General features: G+C 41.7%; 1 protein-coding gene across 4 annotated transcripts in view; it reads right to left on the bottom strand.

Annotated features, from left to right (window-relative positions):
• The window catches only part of MAMLD1 (mastermind like domain containing 1), an 82,829-nt gene that overhangs the window by 50,146 nt on the left and 14,486 nt on the right, over positions 1-18,197 (bottom strand). The window lies entirely within an intron of this gene.

Raw genomic sequence — 18,197 nt, forward strand, 5'->3', positions numbered from 1 at the left:
AAAATGCGATTCCCTGCATGAGCTGCAGCATGAGCCCATCGGCTGCCATGTCACCATGTTTGTCCACCAAGGGGTTGCGCACGAGGAGATGTTGCCCATGGGTGGGTACCTCCTGCAGCTCCTCCTCAGCCCCTCCGAAAACTACCAGCTCATCAGGACTGCCCATCTGATGATGCCTAAAGGGGACTCCTAGACAGCTCTCACATTGCCATGGTCTGGATCCCTCATTGCCACATATTAGTTTTGGGTTTCTGAAAGAGGCTGAAAATGCTGAAAATGTGTAGAAGCTCATGGACTGAATGGGAGAGAACGAGAATTAACCTCGAGCACATTTCCTTTACTTGCTCATGGTGTGTGCTTAACTCTAAGGGTAACCCAAGAACAAGGAGGAATTTTTGTTACCCCTTAAAAATGTGTTTATGTTTATTTCCATATGAGAAAGCAGCCTTTACCAGCACATAATTTGTTCCTGGTTTCTGAAGCACACGGCTGTCAAACAACTAAAGACTTTTAATGGAAAACTGGTCCATTAACAAGCTGAGCCATGAAATAGTCACGTGAAAACAGCAAACAACCCCAGGAAGAACTGCTGTCTTCCCGTGCTGAACAAAAAGCTCTTCACAGTAAGAGAAATCACGTAACCTCTAATGCTTCTTTGCCTCCCTAACACATTTGCACACAACTTTTCCTTGGTTCCTGATACAAGTTTAAAGAAGCAAAACTTGCCTGTTTCTATGCTCACTTGTTTCTGGGTGCTCCCTTGTGCAGATGTTCTCCCAGGACCCATTTTGCCACATTCCAGTGCCAAGAGCAGATCTCATCAGGTCCAGGCTCTCCACTGTCTCATGCATCAAACAGATTTCTGTTTGGTTATCTCAGTAATGTTTTTTAAAATAAAAGTAAACTTGGTCTTTTCCTCTCTGGAATCTATCTTTGCAATATTCTACATGCAGAATAATATCTATTGTGTTTTATAACTGGACCTGGACTGCTGAAACAACTGGAAACTTTTCAGCTGGTTTCAGTGGGCGTTTCTCTGTGTATCTACTCACAGCTGCTCTTTTGAGAATGAAATGATCACCACATCTTTTATAACAATACTAGCACATACTTATTTTCACATTCTGTATACCTCTGCATATAAAGAGATTTTATTATTTCACCACATTTGACTTGTTTCAAAACCCATGTGCAATACAAAGAACTGCACTAGACAGAAGAGAAAGTGTGTGTCTAACACAAACATTTGTAATTCCAAAGCTTTATACAACAATCAAGATAGACCTCGCATCAACTGCAGTGCAAGCTGTGCTGTGCGATTCAAAAGGAGCCCTGAAGGTGCAATTTGCATTTAATGTTTTTGCCATTAGCTCGAGCTTTAGGTGAAACAAACAAACAAAAAAATCTCATTAAACAGGTGGAATTAACTGAAGGTGAAGTCTGTGGCAATCCTACTCAGTGGGGAAAGAACCACGCTCACTTGGCAAGTAAGGTGATGCTATATCCCGTGATGAATATTTAATTTCTGTAATTTTTATTTCTGAAGAAGCATCAATCCCCGTCATTTTAAGTATGTTCATCAAGGAACTCCTAACAACAGTAAATCTGCACACAGTGCTTTCCTCAAATCTTTTGCCTTCCACATCTAGGACAGCTGCTTTTCAGCCAAAGCACTGGGCTATAGAAATGGGCTGTTCTGATTTATAACTGAGGTGCTTAAAATCAGGCAATCTAATTATCGAGTTGATAGTCCACAACATCTTCAGTCAGCAAAATTTAAAAAAATGCAAAATATTGACAAGATCAGACAAATACATAATGAGGGAGTTATTAAAATGCAAATTGCCTGCCTTCTGGTACTGCTGTGGTGTACAGCACAGGAGCCCTGAGCCTGCATCTAGCCCAGCCTCCCTCTAACTCCGTGCTGGGTATGAGGGGGGGAGAGATGGAGCTGGGGAAAAGGAATGGGCAGAGCTACTGCAGGCCAGCCGAGGGGTCCCCACATCACGGGGACCCCCAAGGAGAGACAGCGACTGTATGGGAATAGGAGGCATTGCATTTTGTAAGGAAAAGGCAGGCTGGCACACACTGGACCCCAGACCTCACGGGACCCTGGCCACAGAGGGAAGCCCAACAATAGCAGTTTGAGGCCACATCTTTCTAGGGAGAAGAGCCAGAAGCGGAAACATTTTGCAAGTTGCTGAAATTTGACATCAAAATTCATGCATTAAGATTTAGTAAAAAAGGCTTTAAGAAGAGAAAGCCCAGTGCCCTGATCTGCTTCGAGAAGTCCTAGCTGGAAGGTCAAAGAAGGTATCATTACAAGCCATGTAATTCCCTCCTTTCTCATGTCTGCCCTCAACTTTTTCTTCTCATTTAAATAGCCTTATAATCCTGTGGACTGTCTAGTATATGCTTATTATTTCACTTTGCAGACACATTCTTGTAAGTCTGAGGGCTGCGTATGTGTCTGGATGTCTATAATAGAACAAGTAAAATAATACCATTCTCAGCTGTGGGCTGGATGATTTAAGCCCCCAGCAGGAGAAAACTTTGATAGATATGATAATTTTATACAATGTATTTCAATCATGTTAATATTGCTGTAACAATCTCTAAGAACTATGCCAATACAGACAGTGGCACCCAATTAACAGGCAAATACTAACAGGGAGGTTAAATGCTAATTTTACATTGGCATTTAGCCTAAGAACTTCATTATGCCATCTTCTATTTTAAACTGTAGCCATCCCACCTTGTGCTGTTGCTGCCATCCATTCTTAGTCAGTATTACGTGAATCACAGTAATTCCTTGCCAGACAGATGGGGTCACAACTGTTGGTGTGAGATACCTGCCCAAAAACAGAAGAAAAGATGCTCCCTGCCCCCAAGAGCTTAACAGTAACTCTGAAGCTAAGCTTTATCAACGCTTGGAAGGGAGATCTGGTGCAGGGTGTTAAAGTGGTGGTTCAGACAGACAGACGTAGCTACTTGTTGCTCCTGAAAACACAGTGAGAGGAAAAGGACAGTGCAGCGATACAATCTCCACTGAATACTGGCCCTTTTCAGTGTCTGGAGGAGCGCACATGGGCAGCGTGGAGTCAGGCAGCCAAAAGGCTGCTGAGTCTCCCTGGCCGTTATCAAGCAGCACTGATACAAAGCCAGCTCTTTATCTCATCTTTCAGATAAATAATATCCAAACTAGATGGAGCTTAACACACACAGATAGCAGCAAAGGTACAGAAACAAATTGAAAAATATTACAGCATATTTGAAGCTACAGGCAGGACTGTGTTAAAGCTGTATTGAATTTGCTGAGAAATTAGATGCCTCGTTAACTGTGGATAGATGCACAACTGCCCAAATTTAAACTTCCTCCTTTCCCCAGCTCACCACAGTCATTACAAATCATGCAGCTGAATGAAAGCTGAAAAAGCACTTGGAGCTCTGCAATTTTGCTGTGGAGAGTCCAATAATAGATGAGGGAAGAGGGGTGGCAGCACTGATAATCTTTATATCAAACACATTTTCTGCAAAGCAACCTACTGTTGTTCATTTGTAAAATACATCATGCTGCTAGTAGGGAACGAACTGTCCTGCATTTTACAGATAGTAATTTCATTACAGATTCCCCCTTATTGTGACTCAGAAAACAAATGTTTCATGCACCCTTTCTTTTTAATAAATGCACAAGATACACAACATGGCTGGATTATGTTATACTGTTTTAGCCTGTGTTTTAAAATGAAGTGTTGGAGGGATATTTCTACGGTGCAGTATCACACATAAATTATTTTTAAAAGCTAAGGAATGAAAGCAAAGCAAAGCTTTATCTGTCCAACGAAAGTTGGCTCCTGAAACATGCCGAGCATCCTCCCCCTGTTCTCAAGTCAAATTGGCTGGAGGCAGCACGGTACCCAGGAGCCCCGATCCCTACGGAATCTCTTCCTGATCTTCCCATCTTTCTCCCTAAAGCAATTAAAAAATCCTGAAGGCTTCTTGGCAAACAATTCTTTTTCTCTTCTCTCACCCTGAAGCGACAATAGGTGGGGTTTAGTTTTGTAAGTGCTAGGTCTTTCTCCTAAAGCTAAAAATGTTTAGATGGATGTGAGCAGCCTTGACCACATGCAGGAAAACCTAGTCCATTGCTTATCAGTTGATTTGGCTTCACACCAAGAGTAACACACTGCTATAAAGGGCCAACACAGTGTGAAAAAGGAGCTGTTCTACTAGAATACACTCCGTTAATTCTGGTTGAACTGACATTCTCCTAGGACAACAGCTCAAAATGCATTTAGATTATTGTACTAAGCGTGGCAGGGAACAGAGCAGCAGGCTGGTTTCTCTCTGATGTCACAAAACAAGATACAGACAAAAAAAAAAGAAAATAAAAAAGCAAACCTCTTGAAAAACAAATGTGGGACAAACTCTCACAGCGTCAGCTTTCACCAAAATAACATGTCAGGTTTTAAAAAGAAATCCTCACCACTGTAGCAAGAAAAGAAATACTGAAAAGTCAAAAATTCCAGACTCGCTACACTTACTGTAATTGCCCTTTATAAGAAGAGCCCTCTAGTTATGTGAAATGACATTACCTCACGGCCCCAGGCTCCCCGCGCTCGGCACAGGAAGGAAGCAGACACACATCTCTTTAAGAGCCGTTTCCTCTCTGCTCTATTAATTTCGGAGATTAAGCAAGCCACTCCTTTGTGGCATAACAGAGCAAGATAGAGCCATTGTGTTTACGGAGAGTCCTGCTCACTGTTTTTCTACCTTTGAGCATGGGGGATGCCTTAGTGCTTTGTTTTGAGATGAAAAGCCAGAAAACTTCTAGCAGCCCTATAGCCTCCCTTCTTCTTAAAGTCCAATTCCAGCACATCAGAAGCCAGCAGCTTCATTCCTCTCCCCCACCGCTGATGAGGATTTCAGTGTCTCACTGATACAGTTCAGGATGGGAGAAAAACCCAGTCACATCAGATGAGGAATTCTCTTTTCAAGGGCCCTAAATCAACAGGACTCATTAAATCAGGATTTTGTTGTTGTCTGGACACGCACATCCCACCTTTCTGTCCCTTCCCGCAACATTGAAGCTGAGGCACTACATTTACCATAATTTTTTGCTTTTAAAAAAATTTATGCATTCCTTTTGCTTTCACAGCACAAAATGCCTGATGACCTTTAACAATACAGAGGCCACGGTCTCTCCGTTTCAAAGACTATCAACACAGCTCATGTTGAAGCCTGGGATTAGACGGGCTACAAAAATGACCACCAGCCGACCAGAGCTTCAGCTACTCCTAAAGCTTTTCTAAAGGAAGAAGAGAAGCAAGAGGATATTGACCCAATGCCAGAGCAAGTTGGGATCACGCTCCTGGGCTTTCAAATTTCCTTCTAAACCTCAGATGATTTATCCTCAACTTTGCAGTTTTCTTTCCGGACTGTTAAGCAAACGAGGTTGGAAACACAGGACCTTTTTGGAGTCAGCGCCACAGGACATACCACTTTGCGGGGGCGTGCAAAGCTGCAGAATCCTTGAGACTAGTTCATATTTTTTACAGTGTGTAAACATGGCCATTACTAAATAGAAATGCCATCAGCAGAGAATGGATTTCTTAAGGGGGAGGAGGAAAAAGATAACACACGCTCAGAGCTTTTGAGCATCAGGAGCAGCAGGAGAAAGGGCGATCTCATGGCTGGGGCAGGAGCACATGAGCCAGAACACTGTTTCTACTGTACCTTCCCTGCAACACAGAGTCAGTAACACAAAACCCGTCCAGATAAAACAATTTGCCTATTCAGCAGCTTTCTTTTCATGAGCTGCTTCATCTTTGCAGGCTGCACCCCTCCCATCCCCCGCCTTCCTAAGTTGCTAACTGAAAACTTCAGAAAGAAAAGGAGAAAGGAGTTGTTCAGACAAAGGCCTGATTCTCTGCAAGAGGAGGGCACACACACCAGAAAACACCGTCACGGTGCTTTGGGCATGGTGCTGCCAAGTTACTCCGCTGGTAGTTGTGGGAGTCTGCTCACTCCCCAGGCTCCGCTGCAGGTTTTGGGACCAGGCAGTAATGAAAATTGAGGGAGCTGCAGCTCCTGCACCTCCAGCGCCGGCCTCCTGCATGTGTCCCTGCCAGTGCCACCAGCCGCCGATCTCCCATCTCCCTACCTTCTCCAAGCAGCTATATGGGGCAGGTTCCTCTCAAAGTTTTCCTTGCCTGTTGCCAATGGAAATCTTAACCCTTTCTAGAGATACTTCTTCTGGGGCAGTGTCTTTTTTGGTTAGCTGGTTGGTTTTGTTGTGTTTTAAATGTTGTTTTTTAAGTTATTGAATGAATAAACTTTTCTGATGCATGAATGTAAATCACCAGTTCATACTGCAAAGGTGACTCAATAGCATTTAGATGCCAACATGTAGTTACTTCTGGACAAAGCAGGATGTGATTCAGCAGCTACAAGCAAGTAGCAGTGTATCCCCTGCATCTTCTACACTCCTTTTCTCTTAATAAATTAAACTAAAATCCAGTTTAGTCATATTTACTTTGATTTTTTTCTTTATTACAGTTGCTATTGATCTAACATAATATATACCTCTTATCCTTCTCCTCCAGTATTCAGAAGACCTATGAGGAATCATAGTATTGGCACACATCAATAACACTAAATAAATCTTGCACTGAGCATCACATCAGTCTTACCATCTGAAGAGTTTTCCTCCCCGTATTATCAAAATTTCATCCAAAATGCAGCCCCCAGCAGGGCTGTCTTACACCAACAGCTGGAGCAGCTTCTCTGCTGCTCTGTGCTGCTATGACCGTGCCAGAGCAGCACACATCAGCTGCCGGTGGACACTGCTCCATGGGCAGAGCCTGGAAGAACACCATCATCGTCCACCCACATACACAGGCCGCTGGGGAAGAGCAGAGATAAGGTGATTGCAAAACGCAGGTGAAACGTTTATTTTTGACCGTGTTTCCTGTGAGGAACAGAAGGTAACTGACTGCATTTGAAAATATCAACCTATAAAGTTGAGCAAGCAGAAGCCCTGGCAGGGAGTGCTGATGCAGAGGCTGCACAAGGACGCTGGTGGGGAAATGCCCGGTGCCTGGATGACCCCCTTAGCATCTTCTCTAGAGCAGTTCTGAGTGTCTACATGGAAAGGCATGGAAGAAAGGGTTTATCTTTACATAGCACTTTTCATCAAGGCAGAACTGGGGGGGAAGTAAACTACTTGAACTCTCTTGGAAGATCTAACAGGCAGGATTTATTCGTTTTAATATTAAAATATTAAACTACCTTGATCATAAACTTAGGGGGTTTGAGTCACTAGAGAAAAAAACACATATTTTTTTGAAAATGTAATTTTAGAGTTTAGAAGCCGAGAATAAATGGCGATATTAAAAACATCAGTCAAAGCCACCCTGTCTCCAATATACAAACCTATTCACACATCTTCTGTAAGGGCAAATGGTATTCTCCTATTGCCTTTATGCCAAACCTGACAAAGGAAACAACTATGTTCCTTGCCACCCACTTCACCAAGGGACTGCCTGAGGTGGCACTCCACAAGGTTATCCTCATGTCTGGGTGTAGTTCCTGGTACTGAAGAGACTCTGCACCATTTCCAGGGATTAAGTGGAATTTGGTGATAGGGAAGGTCTAGACCAGGACTTTGTATTAGAGAAAAGACCATGCTTATTGGAATGCATTTTAGCTCCCAGCTCCAGAAAACAGCTACCCATCTATTTATACCTTCCCTGCACAACAAATCTGCATGTGTTTAAAGTATGAATTTAGGCTGTTTATATAAGAACACTTTTTCTAAAGTATAATAATGGCCTATTATAGCTTTCATTTAAATTGGTTCCTAATGGAGGTAAATAAAATGAAAAGGAGTGGTTTTACCCAGGCTGTCTAAACCACAGCATACACCAGCAGATAATCAGTCGAACTACCTTGTTCAGACAAGATCCGAGTCCTCCTGATGTAAATTCTGTCCTGAACATAAACAGTTTACCTTTTGGATGGGTTACATCTCAGCTCTACTGTGCAATATTTACCTTCAAATAGGGTAAAAGCAAAACACAATAGAAAGAAGCTGCATAAACAGTGCTCAGCATTCTACAGGCACTTTGAGGAAAAAAAAATAAATTAAATTAATCAGAGCATAATTTCTTCAAAATTTGGTAGTTCAGAAAAATGACCAGCCTTTCTTTGCACAGAGAAATATCCACCTAATGTTTTGCAAGAAACAAAAGCATGCACAAGGAATAACAGCGATAAGCTAAAAATTGTTCTACTCTAAAAATAGATTGTAAAACGAAGGGGAAAAATCCTAGAAAAAGCTGAGAATAAGGTTTTAAATCTTACACTGAAGGGTTGGAAACATGCAAGCTCAATACCTCACAACCCTTTTTAAGTAAATAAAGGTTTAAAAATGTTCTTTCTTTAGCGTGACTGAATTCCTTTCCAATGTGACCTCAACATGCCATTCCTCTATCTTTATCTGCCGACGCAGCAGAGCTGTTGACCTTTCACCAATGACCTGCGCAATCAATAAACAGCCGACAAACTCTCTCCACAGAAATGCTCCACGGACAAGTTTCTCCCTCACTCTCTACACCATCAGGCTCTGCTGTTACTGAACTTTTCCTCGGGCCCTTGGTTGTGCGTCAGTGTGACTTAACAAACAACACGGGGCTCAGAAATACATTTTCTTGGGCATTCCCTATCCAAACATATTAAACCTCTAAGTGATTTTGCTGTTGTTTGCAGTCCCATGAACTGCTCTCCTGTTACGCGTAGGATCTACAAGATCTCTACCTCATGCTGAGCACTTCATGTTGACTGCCAAGGGCAGAATCCAAACTCGCATAACTCAAATATGCACAAACTGCTGGAGAGTAAGATAATAGCTTTAGAAAATAAAAGATCATACTAAAGACTTGCCCAAAAACCAGTTGGCACAGTCTCACCTTAAAGAACTTCTCTAAAGAAAAAAATGACACAGTCAATTACAGATGTCTGGAATAGGAAATGAAATTAAGGCAGGTCAGAAAATACAAGCGGTATTATGGATGTCTTTCAGATGGCTTCCAATGATACAAATTCTGTTGTACTGTTACACTACATAAAAAACATTTCTATCACCATGATTTAAGAAGGCACTGTAAGTGTTTTAACTCAAACCGCCCCGTCTATTGAAGGTGTTGCAAAATGGGGAACCAGTAAAGTGCTGCAATGTGTTTTGCTGGAGTACAGAAAAGAGAACAATCATTCCCTGCAGTGGTTAGAGCAAACATACTGAAGCATTGGTCAAGATCTGTGAAGGCAAAAGAATGAACACTATTAGAGACCAGCCATAAGCAGAAATGAAACTAATTAGTCCACAGAGTCTTTTATCAAACAGAGTGAACACAAAGGTAAAGCAGAGGTGGAAGTACTGAAAAGGAATTTAAGATTATTAAAACTGAAAGAATAACAGTTTAAAGAGTTTATTCCCATGTCATCTAAAATGCTTAAGAGATGGGGTTTCTCTCTGTATATATAGAGATATATATATACATATACATATACATACATACATATATACATATTAACTTTTCTTAGTGTATATATATATTTATATATATATAGTCTAAGGAACAATTGCAATGGGTCTTAAAATGTTAATAATATTTGCTGATGTCAGGCAGCTGTAATTTCAAAACCTAATAAGTCTGCTAAAATTTGTTCAAAATACTACTTTCTCATATGCTTCACATACTCCAAAAGACCCATTTATTGTCTCTCTCCCCATCATTTGAAAAAAAATGGTAGCATGATTACAATGGTGTTTTGAATTGTTCTGTTAAATTAATAATGTAAATCAGTTCTAAGTAGAGCATAACATGACATTCCTTTACACACGATTTTTTTCAGTCTAACTTGAAAGTGTGTTCACTGCGCATTTTTAGGACTCACTAATGACAAAGATTAGCTCTTTAAAGGGCAGTGGCAGCAAAATTCAGTAAAAGTGATCAAGTGATTAACCTGCTCATTATGGAAGCAAGAGTGTTTGCATTATTATTTGCACAGCAGAGAGCTGAAATGCCTGTATCAGCTCTGATTTATTTATTTATTCTTAACATAAGCAAGTAAGCATGGTTCAAATTGCAGTATTTAACAGATTACACTGATGGATCGATACAATGTTCCAGCGAATTTAAACTTCAAGCAGACAAGAGCTATCAAAGCTTTTGATTAAAAAAAACCCTTTGTATTTCTCATTTGAGTCCTGATCTCACAGCCTGACCCTCCAAGCAGGATTTCATAGGCAGGAGCCCTGCATGGCGCCAGCACTCGGGCAGCTTTCCTCTATGGTCAGGGTGCCCGCGGAGCTGCCGGGGCTCTGCAAGGACAACAGTCACCTGCACCAAGCCCCAGCTGTTTCTGAGGCAACTGTTAATAACTTGGTGAAGTGAAAGAATACACACTTCAGATTTCTACACGTTACAGGTATTTCTTAGTTTGAGAGCAGGACCAAAACCTCCTGTTTGGGATTGCTTAAATAAACTGGCGCGGATTTCCAGCCATGGGCATCTGCAGCCCAAGACCAACAAACTTCAGAAGAGCCGGGCATCCCTCTGATCTGGTTTGTCAGGGCAGGACACAGGTGCCAGGCAGGATGCTGGCCAGGGAAGGCAGTGGGGGCCTCCGCCGGATGAGGTGGAGGTGCAGCCAGGAGCCCTTGGCCATCAGCCACAGTCCTCACCTGATTCACACTGTGACCAAAGCCCCGTCACCCCACACTGCGTGGGCACAGTGCTCTGATGAGGGGGATGAGCTGTAGCTAATATAGGTGGCAGAAAATTCACGTCCAAGTTCCCTTCTTTTTAATCTACCAGAACCTGCAGAAAGCCCTTGAGATCCCAGCACTCTCCAGGTCAAAGCTATGTGGGAATATTTGGCCTGTGCTGGGTTTTGGGGTTTGGTGATTTTTGTTTGTTTGTCTTCTTTTTTTTTAACCTAGATGAAATGAACTGAAAGTGCTGCTTAAGGAGAAAAAAAGAATGCAAAACTGAAGAAGCTCCATAAGTAGGTATATTAATAAACAGGCTCCTAATTTTTTATCTTTGATGGTATTCAGTACTATTTTAAATATTCTCAACAGAATCACAAATATACAGAAGGTCATACATAAAATCCCCGATGAAGCAATTTAACGCTAAATTAAAGCTGAAACTAGGTAAGCCCAACTCTTGGGATCTTGGGTATTTTCAAAGACTAGAATAGAATCAACACTACCCAAGAACACCGTGTGTTTTTCAGATTTTTAAATATTTATTTCTTAAATTAAATAGAATAGGTTTAGCTGGTTCTTACAGCTTAGCAGGAAACAATTTAATTTCCAAGCCAATTGTATATTGACAGTTGGCAACAATGGTTTTACGTTATAAAAAGAGAATGGGAAAATAGTTGTGCATTTCTGAAACGCTTCCAGAAAATTTCCTTTGAGAACACATCCAGTGAAAAGTATACAAACAGGCATTAAACATGAATGTAATTTAATAAACATCCACTCAGCTATACGATGTGATAAATAGGTAATAAGAATGTAATACAGGCATTAGCTTTCACCTTCCAAAGGAGCTGGAAGCTAAAACAATAATACTTTCATTAGACTCTCCTGTCTGGCATCGAGAGCCAATTTCCACCTATTAATATGGATTTCTATTACCTGCCTTGTGAATACTGTTAACCCATTTATCAAGCAAGAAGCCGTACTTTTGTCACTTATTACAAGCAGAAGGAGAGCAGAAGGATTGCTAAACCATGTAACATTAGAGCATCAGATTAAATCATTTGACCTAGAAGAAAAAACATTCCACTTACATTTAAAAAGGAAAAAAAAAAAAGACAACAAAACAAAAAAAAAAAGACCCAAAATACAAACACCAGCTCTGCTCATATTACAGCTAAAAAGAGCTCTTGCAGGATCAAATCTTTCCTTGCTGTATCAGAAGGAAAAAAAAAAAAAATCTGTGCACAGACTAATTGTAAACTCTGTGCATGTGTAATTAAACATGCCTCATTGGTTCTCTTGATATGTCAATAGTGGGTAGGAGGAGGTTGATTTAAGTTAAACGACTCAAGTCTTACCGAACATTTGCCCCTTTCTGTGTCCTCTAAGCAAAGCATCATTTAACAGAACAACCTCAGCCAAATATGAGGAGCTCGGAATTAAGTGTTTATTATTCAGATTACAGCGGTGCCCAAAACACGCCAGGCACTTTTGGGAACGTACAGGGAGGCGCCGGGACTGATCCCTGCTTTACACCCAGAGCACATGTGCCCTCCCAGCACGGAGCTGCTGTCCCGCTCCCCTCCCCCAGCCGCCGGGGAGATGAATGGAGGGACTGTGGTGCAATCGCAGAGATGACAGGCACACATCTATTAATCACATGTTTGTTGCTAAACACACTAAATTCCCACTTACCCACAGCGCCAAAGTCTCCTCGTCCTCACAGCCGGTCCCCAGCTGCAGCGAGCTGCACTCAGCAGCTAACGGGGGCAAATGAGCATCTGGCTTTAGCCTCCCCAATACCTCACTGCTCCCCCACTCACCTTCCTGCTAGGGTATTAAGACCGTAACATTTTTCTTGTTATTCATGCTGAATCAGATTATAAAACATGTCAGCTTCCATGCCCTTGATAAAAGCTCCGCAATATCCACCTCACCCACTTTTTCTGGAGCCATGACCCAGGAGAAGCACTTGTATTCCTCCCACCCTACACATATCAGCTGCAGACGCCAAAAATACTGAAAGCCTCAATCCACAAAGGAAAGACAGGATCCAGTAAAGCAGCAGAATGCGAGCCTAATTTCTGAAGTTATAATACTTCAATTTTTCTGGTCTCCATTCAGCGGAGTCATTGAAGATACGTGAATTCTTCAACTGGGATGTCTCAGCTTTCCTTGCCTCACTCCCCACTGCTGTAACTCAGCAAACCTAGTTCACTTGGCTTCAACTGCTTAGTGCTTGTTTACCCCACTCACGTGGCAATTCCTGTTTTGGTTCAATTTTGCGAAACCACTGAAGTCTGCCAATGTGTTTCTTTTGGTAAGACTTCCATATGATTTCCACCCCTGGCAATGCCACAGAGCTTCCTGCCCCACACACTCCAACACCTCCAAAATTACTACTAATAAAGAATATTGCTCTTTTCTGTCTTTGAAATCTCACAGTGATCAGTAAGTTAGTGAGTTGCTTAGAAGTCGTTGAGCAATCAGACCACTCATTATTCTCCTCAATGAAATTATTACCTTGAGTAATTTTTAGTGCAGTACTACAGGTTGGCCAATTTTATATAGTTTTCAAAGGACTAGAAGAAGTACTGCAGCCTCATGAAACAGATTTTGAATTCCTCTTATACTCTCAGGTAGTCATTTTATCTTGAATTTTACCTTTTGCACACTGCAAGTTCATCCATACCCTTTTCTTTCTCAGTGGTCCTTTAAGCCTTTTCTATTCATGCTGCAGCTCAGCACAAGGACAAGTATATTTCTATAAGCCATGTACTCAGAAGGCTCTGTCAATATGCATGTATGGTGCAAGGAAGAAACATATTTCTGTTGAAGAATCAGAAGCTGGGGTCAAATGTTTTATATTTTAGCCAGATTTTGATAAGACATATTAGGAATTCATAGGGCTTTTATCATTTTCAACAGCAAGAGGATTAGACCCTATGCTGACAAGAGCAAGCACATCAGTTGTTAAAAGAAATATGCACCACACTGAAATACAGTAAAGCACCTGAAAGACATAACATACTGTCTGATAAAAGCACTATAAGCACTTTCAAATTCAACCCAGTGATGACTTGTAGTGTCAGTGCTTCATTTGTCTGGCAGATCCAAAATTACAACTTCTCTTCTAATGCTCAAAAATACAACAGAAGTGCAAAGGGAAGCCATGATTTAAACCATGGCCTCACACAATAGCAGAGATCCAAACTATGGATAATATACTGATGCTTAGGCCACAGGGCAGAAAGAAACAGTAAGAATCTTTATTGGGATTCAGAAATTTTATCCAGCAAGCTTGCAATACTGATGAAAAGACTCAAGTCTTAATTTTAAATAATATCTATTTCTTTTTTCTCAAATTCAAGGAAAGGTAAAGATATTGACTCAGTAAGTCCCTCCCCCCATCTGAAGAAAGACTCCAAAACCAAAGAGCATCTCAAATTCATCCTTCAATCCCCTAAAATATTCAGAGCACAGCAAATGTGTTACAAACTAAATGACTTTTTGTACTGAACTTCTAAACCCCTTGACTTCTAATAAGGTTGTGCATCATTTGATTTTAATTACAGATTTTTTTTATCCCTTAAATTTGACTAAAAATGATGTGATTTACAAAGCAAACAAGCCAGTTAAACAAAGCTAATTAAATTCACTAGAGACAGCCTTGCTTTTCCCCTCAGTGAGTGTTTATTTCAGCTCCCAGTGCTCTGATAGCTCCTGACAGCTTGCTGGGACACAAGAAAGAAGTAGGTCAGGGTAAGCTGGAATCAGCAACAGAGGATCCCATTAGACAGGCTTGTAGGGTAATACAGAGATCGAGGAAGTGTGTGATGTAGTGACAGTGTTAGAGACACATAACAAACAGCCTGAGGACAGCCTCCAGCAGAACCGGTACATTTATCTTCTCTGTGTTATAATGACCTCTCATACAGCTTATCCAGTTGGTGATTTCACGTACAAGAGGTGTTGTATAAACCTAACGACAAAAAAATGCGCTCGTGGTTTGCAAGATGAGGCCGTGCCGGAGGCAGGGCTGGCAGAGCCTCTTCCACAGGGACAGGGGCTCCGGGGGGTGCAGAGCCTGGAGCTTCCCGGGGCAGCTACTCACGGGAGCAGGATACGTCCCCCTTTGCTCCAGCTGGGAATGCAGCAAGGAACCTCACTGTGCACAGAGATCAAAGGGGAATACGACTGGTTTCTCCTAACCAGCTTCTAAAACGTTACACTGATGATTACGGTCAAGGTGCCTACCTGGATCTGAAAATATCAGGTATCCTGTAGCAAGAAAAGCCATGGTGGCAGATAGAGAGCCCAGCAAACCGCATTATGGGGCACAAAGACACCCACTTCTGACTGCGCTGTTGGCTGGGGGCTCCCGATGTACGGCCCCCCAGGTCCCTATGTGCCACTTGAACTGATGGGAGGTCTGGGGTATGTCTGCCTGTGCCATAGCACCTCTGCCTTTGGGAACAGCGGCTGGCAGACAAAAGAGGCTGAAAAATCTGTGGTTTCTGCTGGCTTTCCCAGCTGGGATTGCTGTGTAATGAAGAAACATTAGCGGAAGCAGGGAGGAGAACAAAAACAAAAAGACCAAAGAGATTGATGTAAAATATAAAATGCTTTATGTTACTACCACTGTACAACTTTTTAATGAAAAGTGTATTTTTTACTGGATATGTGGATATACCTGGACACTTGCTAAGGCAACTTTTCCCTCCCTAAGAAAAGGATAAGAATATATTTTTCTTTTCTTTTCTTTTTTAATTATTATTTTTATTTATTTTTTTTTAAGCGCCTTGGCAATGAGAGCAGAAAACACAGTGTCATAAACTCTGTAGTGTAATACTAAGTCAGAGGCAAGTGGAAAAGCAGAGCCCTAACCCTCCTTGTTCTCTTGACTACTGCTCACACCATGAAAAGTTCAAAGTGTCTCCCACCATCTCTGGCAGTGCTGTACATACCCCAAACATTTCAGTTACAAGAACCAATTTCTCAGGCTTACACACACAGCAAGAAAGATTTTCCTCAACTCCAAACTGCGCAGCTTACATTAAAAAGCGAGCGTGAGAGTGCGCTATCTCAGAAAATAGGTAAGTTTGACAGGAACAATTTAAACCGCCATGGGCATAAACAAACACAAATGGAGAATGTTGTTTTATTTTGTTCCGAGCTCAATACATTCACTTTGTTTAGTGATGTCTCCAGCATCCACTTTACTTGAAGTGCCTGAGTGACACGTTTTTTAGAAATGATGGAGCCTGCACCAATTAAACAGCTTGCATTATTTCGGGAGTTTAATTTTTGCCACCCCAACTTCGTTTTCATGTTTATTCAATGAGTCTGTCATGTTCAGCACTTGTCCCTTTCTTTGTTTCTAGTTACAATCTTTCTGCAACACAATCTGTCTCCTGCGCTAGCAGTGCTTCCTGCTCTTCAGGGGGCCACACTACATGGCCACTCGCACCCACCCATTTTATGACACAACACATCCCTTTCCTGCAATTTTTACTTTAAGCAGACAGTTCCACTGTGCTCTCAGAGGTTTTGTTCGAGTGACGCCTGTTTACTCCAACCCTGAGCATCCAGGTAAAATCCCCACCCGCTTAAATGTCCTAAAGAAAAACATGCATGTCCTAACAAAAATATACATTAGGATAAAAGCATTAAAATAAAGGAAGACAATGAGAATGATCAGAGCAGCACTGCCTGTGAGGAAGGACGGAAGCTTTTAACAGCACTAAAATATAAAATTGATTTGTACACATATTTGATAAAAATCAATACAATTAGCAAGTAACTGAATACTAGAAAGGGAAATTGATTGCTCGAGGGCCCAGAGGACTCAGGGCAATCAGTCCATTCTTCTAGCTCCTCCACTCTTAATAAAAATTTACTTTTTCATAATCCTGCCTGAACTCTTTGCCCATTAATAATGCTGCTAAATAGCTCTTCTTTTAGGAGTATTATTGCAGACCTGCTTGAATTACATTTAGAGGCAGTTTCGAGTGGCATGTCCTGGCCATTTTGCTATCTGCAGCACAAACCTCCAAGCAATAGCATAAAAGAATACTGGCTAATGAACAGGAGCACAGGAACACTTGAGAAGAGCTTATAAAATTAAGTACCAAAGTTTAAATAAACGGATTACCATAGAATTGATTTGCTACATCAATTTGGTCAGCTTTTGCTGATACATCATTCCTTCCTCAAAGGAGAAGAGCCACCGTTTCGAAACAACTAATTAAACATTTTGAACTGTGGCCTTACAAGGAGAGCAGGGCTGCATTGCTCTGCTCTCCTGTCTCCCTTCTCTGGCTGAGTGATTCTTCACTGCAGCTTAAAAATCGTTACTCCACATGAAACAGAAGTCTGAATTTACAGTCAAATCTAGACAAAATGAAGTGTCTTCTACAGCTGTCGTCTCTCAGCAGATTCCAGTTTCAGGCAAAAGCATCTCCTCCTCCTCCTTCACTGTGGTGGGACTGGAGGAACTAAAACACGATTGTTATGCCGCCCTAGGTGAGGATTTCCATTACAGTCAACCAGCTGTACCATCTGATAGAGGGTGCACAAAACTCACACGCGCCCACAAAGGAGGTTTCTCTTTCAAAATGTCAGATGCCTTCTCAGATAAGAACTTTCTCAGATGTTAAGCTTTGTCCACTGACTCATCTTGATAGGAAGCTCTTTAAACCAAAACCTACCTTTGGGCCCTCAACAACTTGTGTGCCAGTCTGCAGTTCAGGGCAACACAACCTTTGCTGTTCACTGGCGCCCCGACTCAGCAATGCACTTGAGCATAAACTTAAATCAAGCTCTGTGAGTTGCCCTGTGCAAGCCAAAGGTAAACAAATAATTTTTCCATATTAATGAGACCACTTGCATGCTCAAAATTCAGCAATATAATTTAAGCACTTTCTAGGGCATCTCCAAGGGAACATCTCAAGAATCACTGAATTGAATAAGATCATGTATGCACCTCGTCACATTGATTCCAGCAGAAACTCCTTTAACTCCAGAAATCTCTACACATACTCATGTCTCCAGTGGTCCAGCAGACCAGTGACTAAACTGAGCCATTATATCAGCCTAAGAAAAGACCCATGGATGCTTTGCAACTCAAGCAGCCATCTGTGGTGATGCCTCCATAAGGGTGGATGAGAGACTACAGTGCTGAGGAAGAACAGTACATCGCTCTGCAGGTCATCAGCATAAGTGCCACAGGTGTAGCTGCAACATCTGCTGTTGCCTCACTAAATTCTTATGATGTTCTTACTCAAAATTTTGTCCTACTGCTTCTTCTTACAAAGAAGAGACATTGGTCTGGACACAGAAACAGAAACCAGAAATTATACCATTTCAGTGCTGGCCTTCTTTGTAACCATGAGAAAATTACTTTAATCTTGTCACTTCA

This window comes from Columba livia, chromosome 12 (assembly GCF_036013475.1).
Source record: "Columba livia isolate bColLiv1 breed racing homer chromosome 12, bColLiv1.pat.W.v2, whole genome shotgun sequence".
NCBI classification, from domain to species: Eukaryota; Metazoa; Chordata; class Aves; order Columbiformes; family Columbidae; genus Columba; species Columba livia.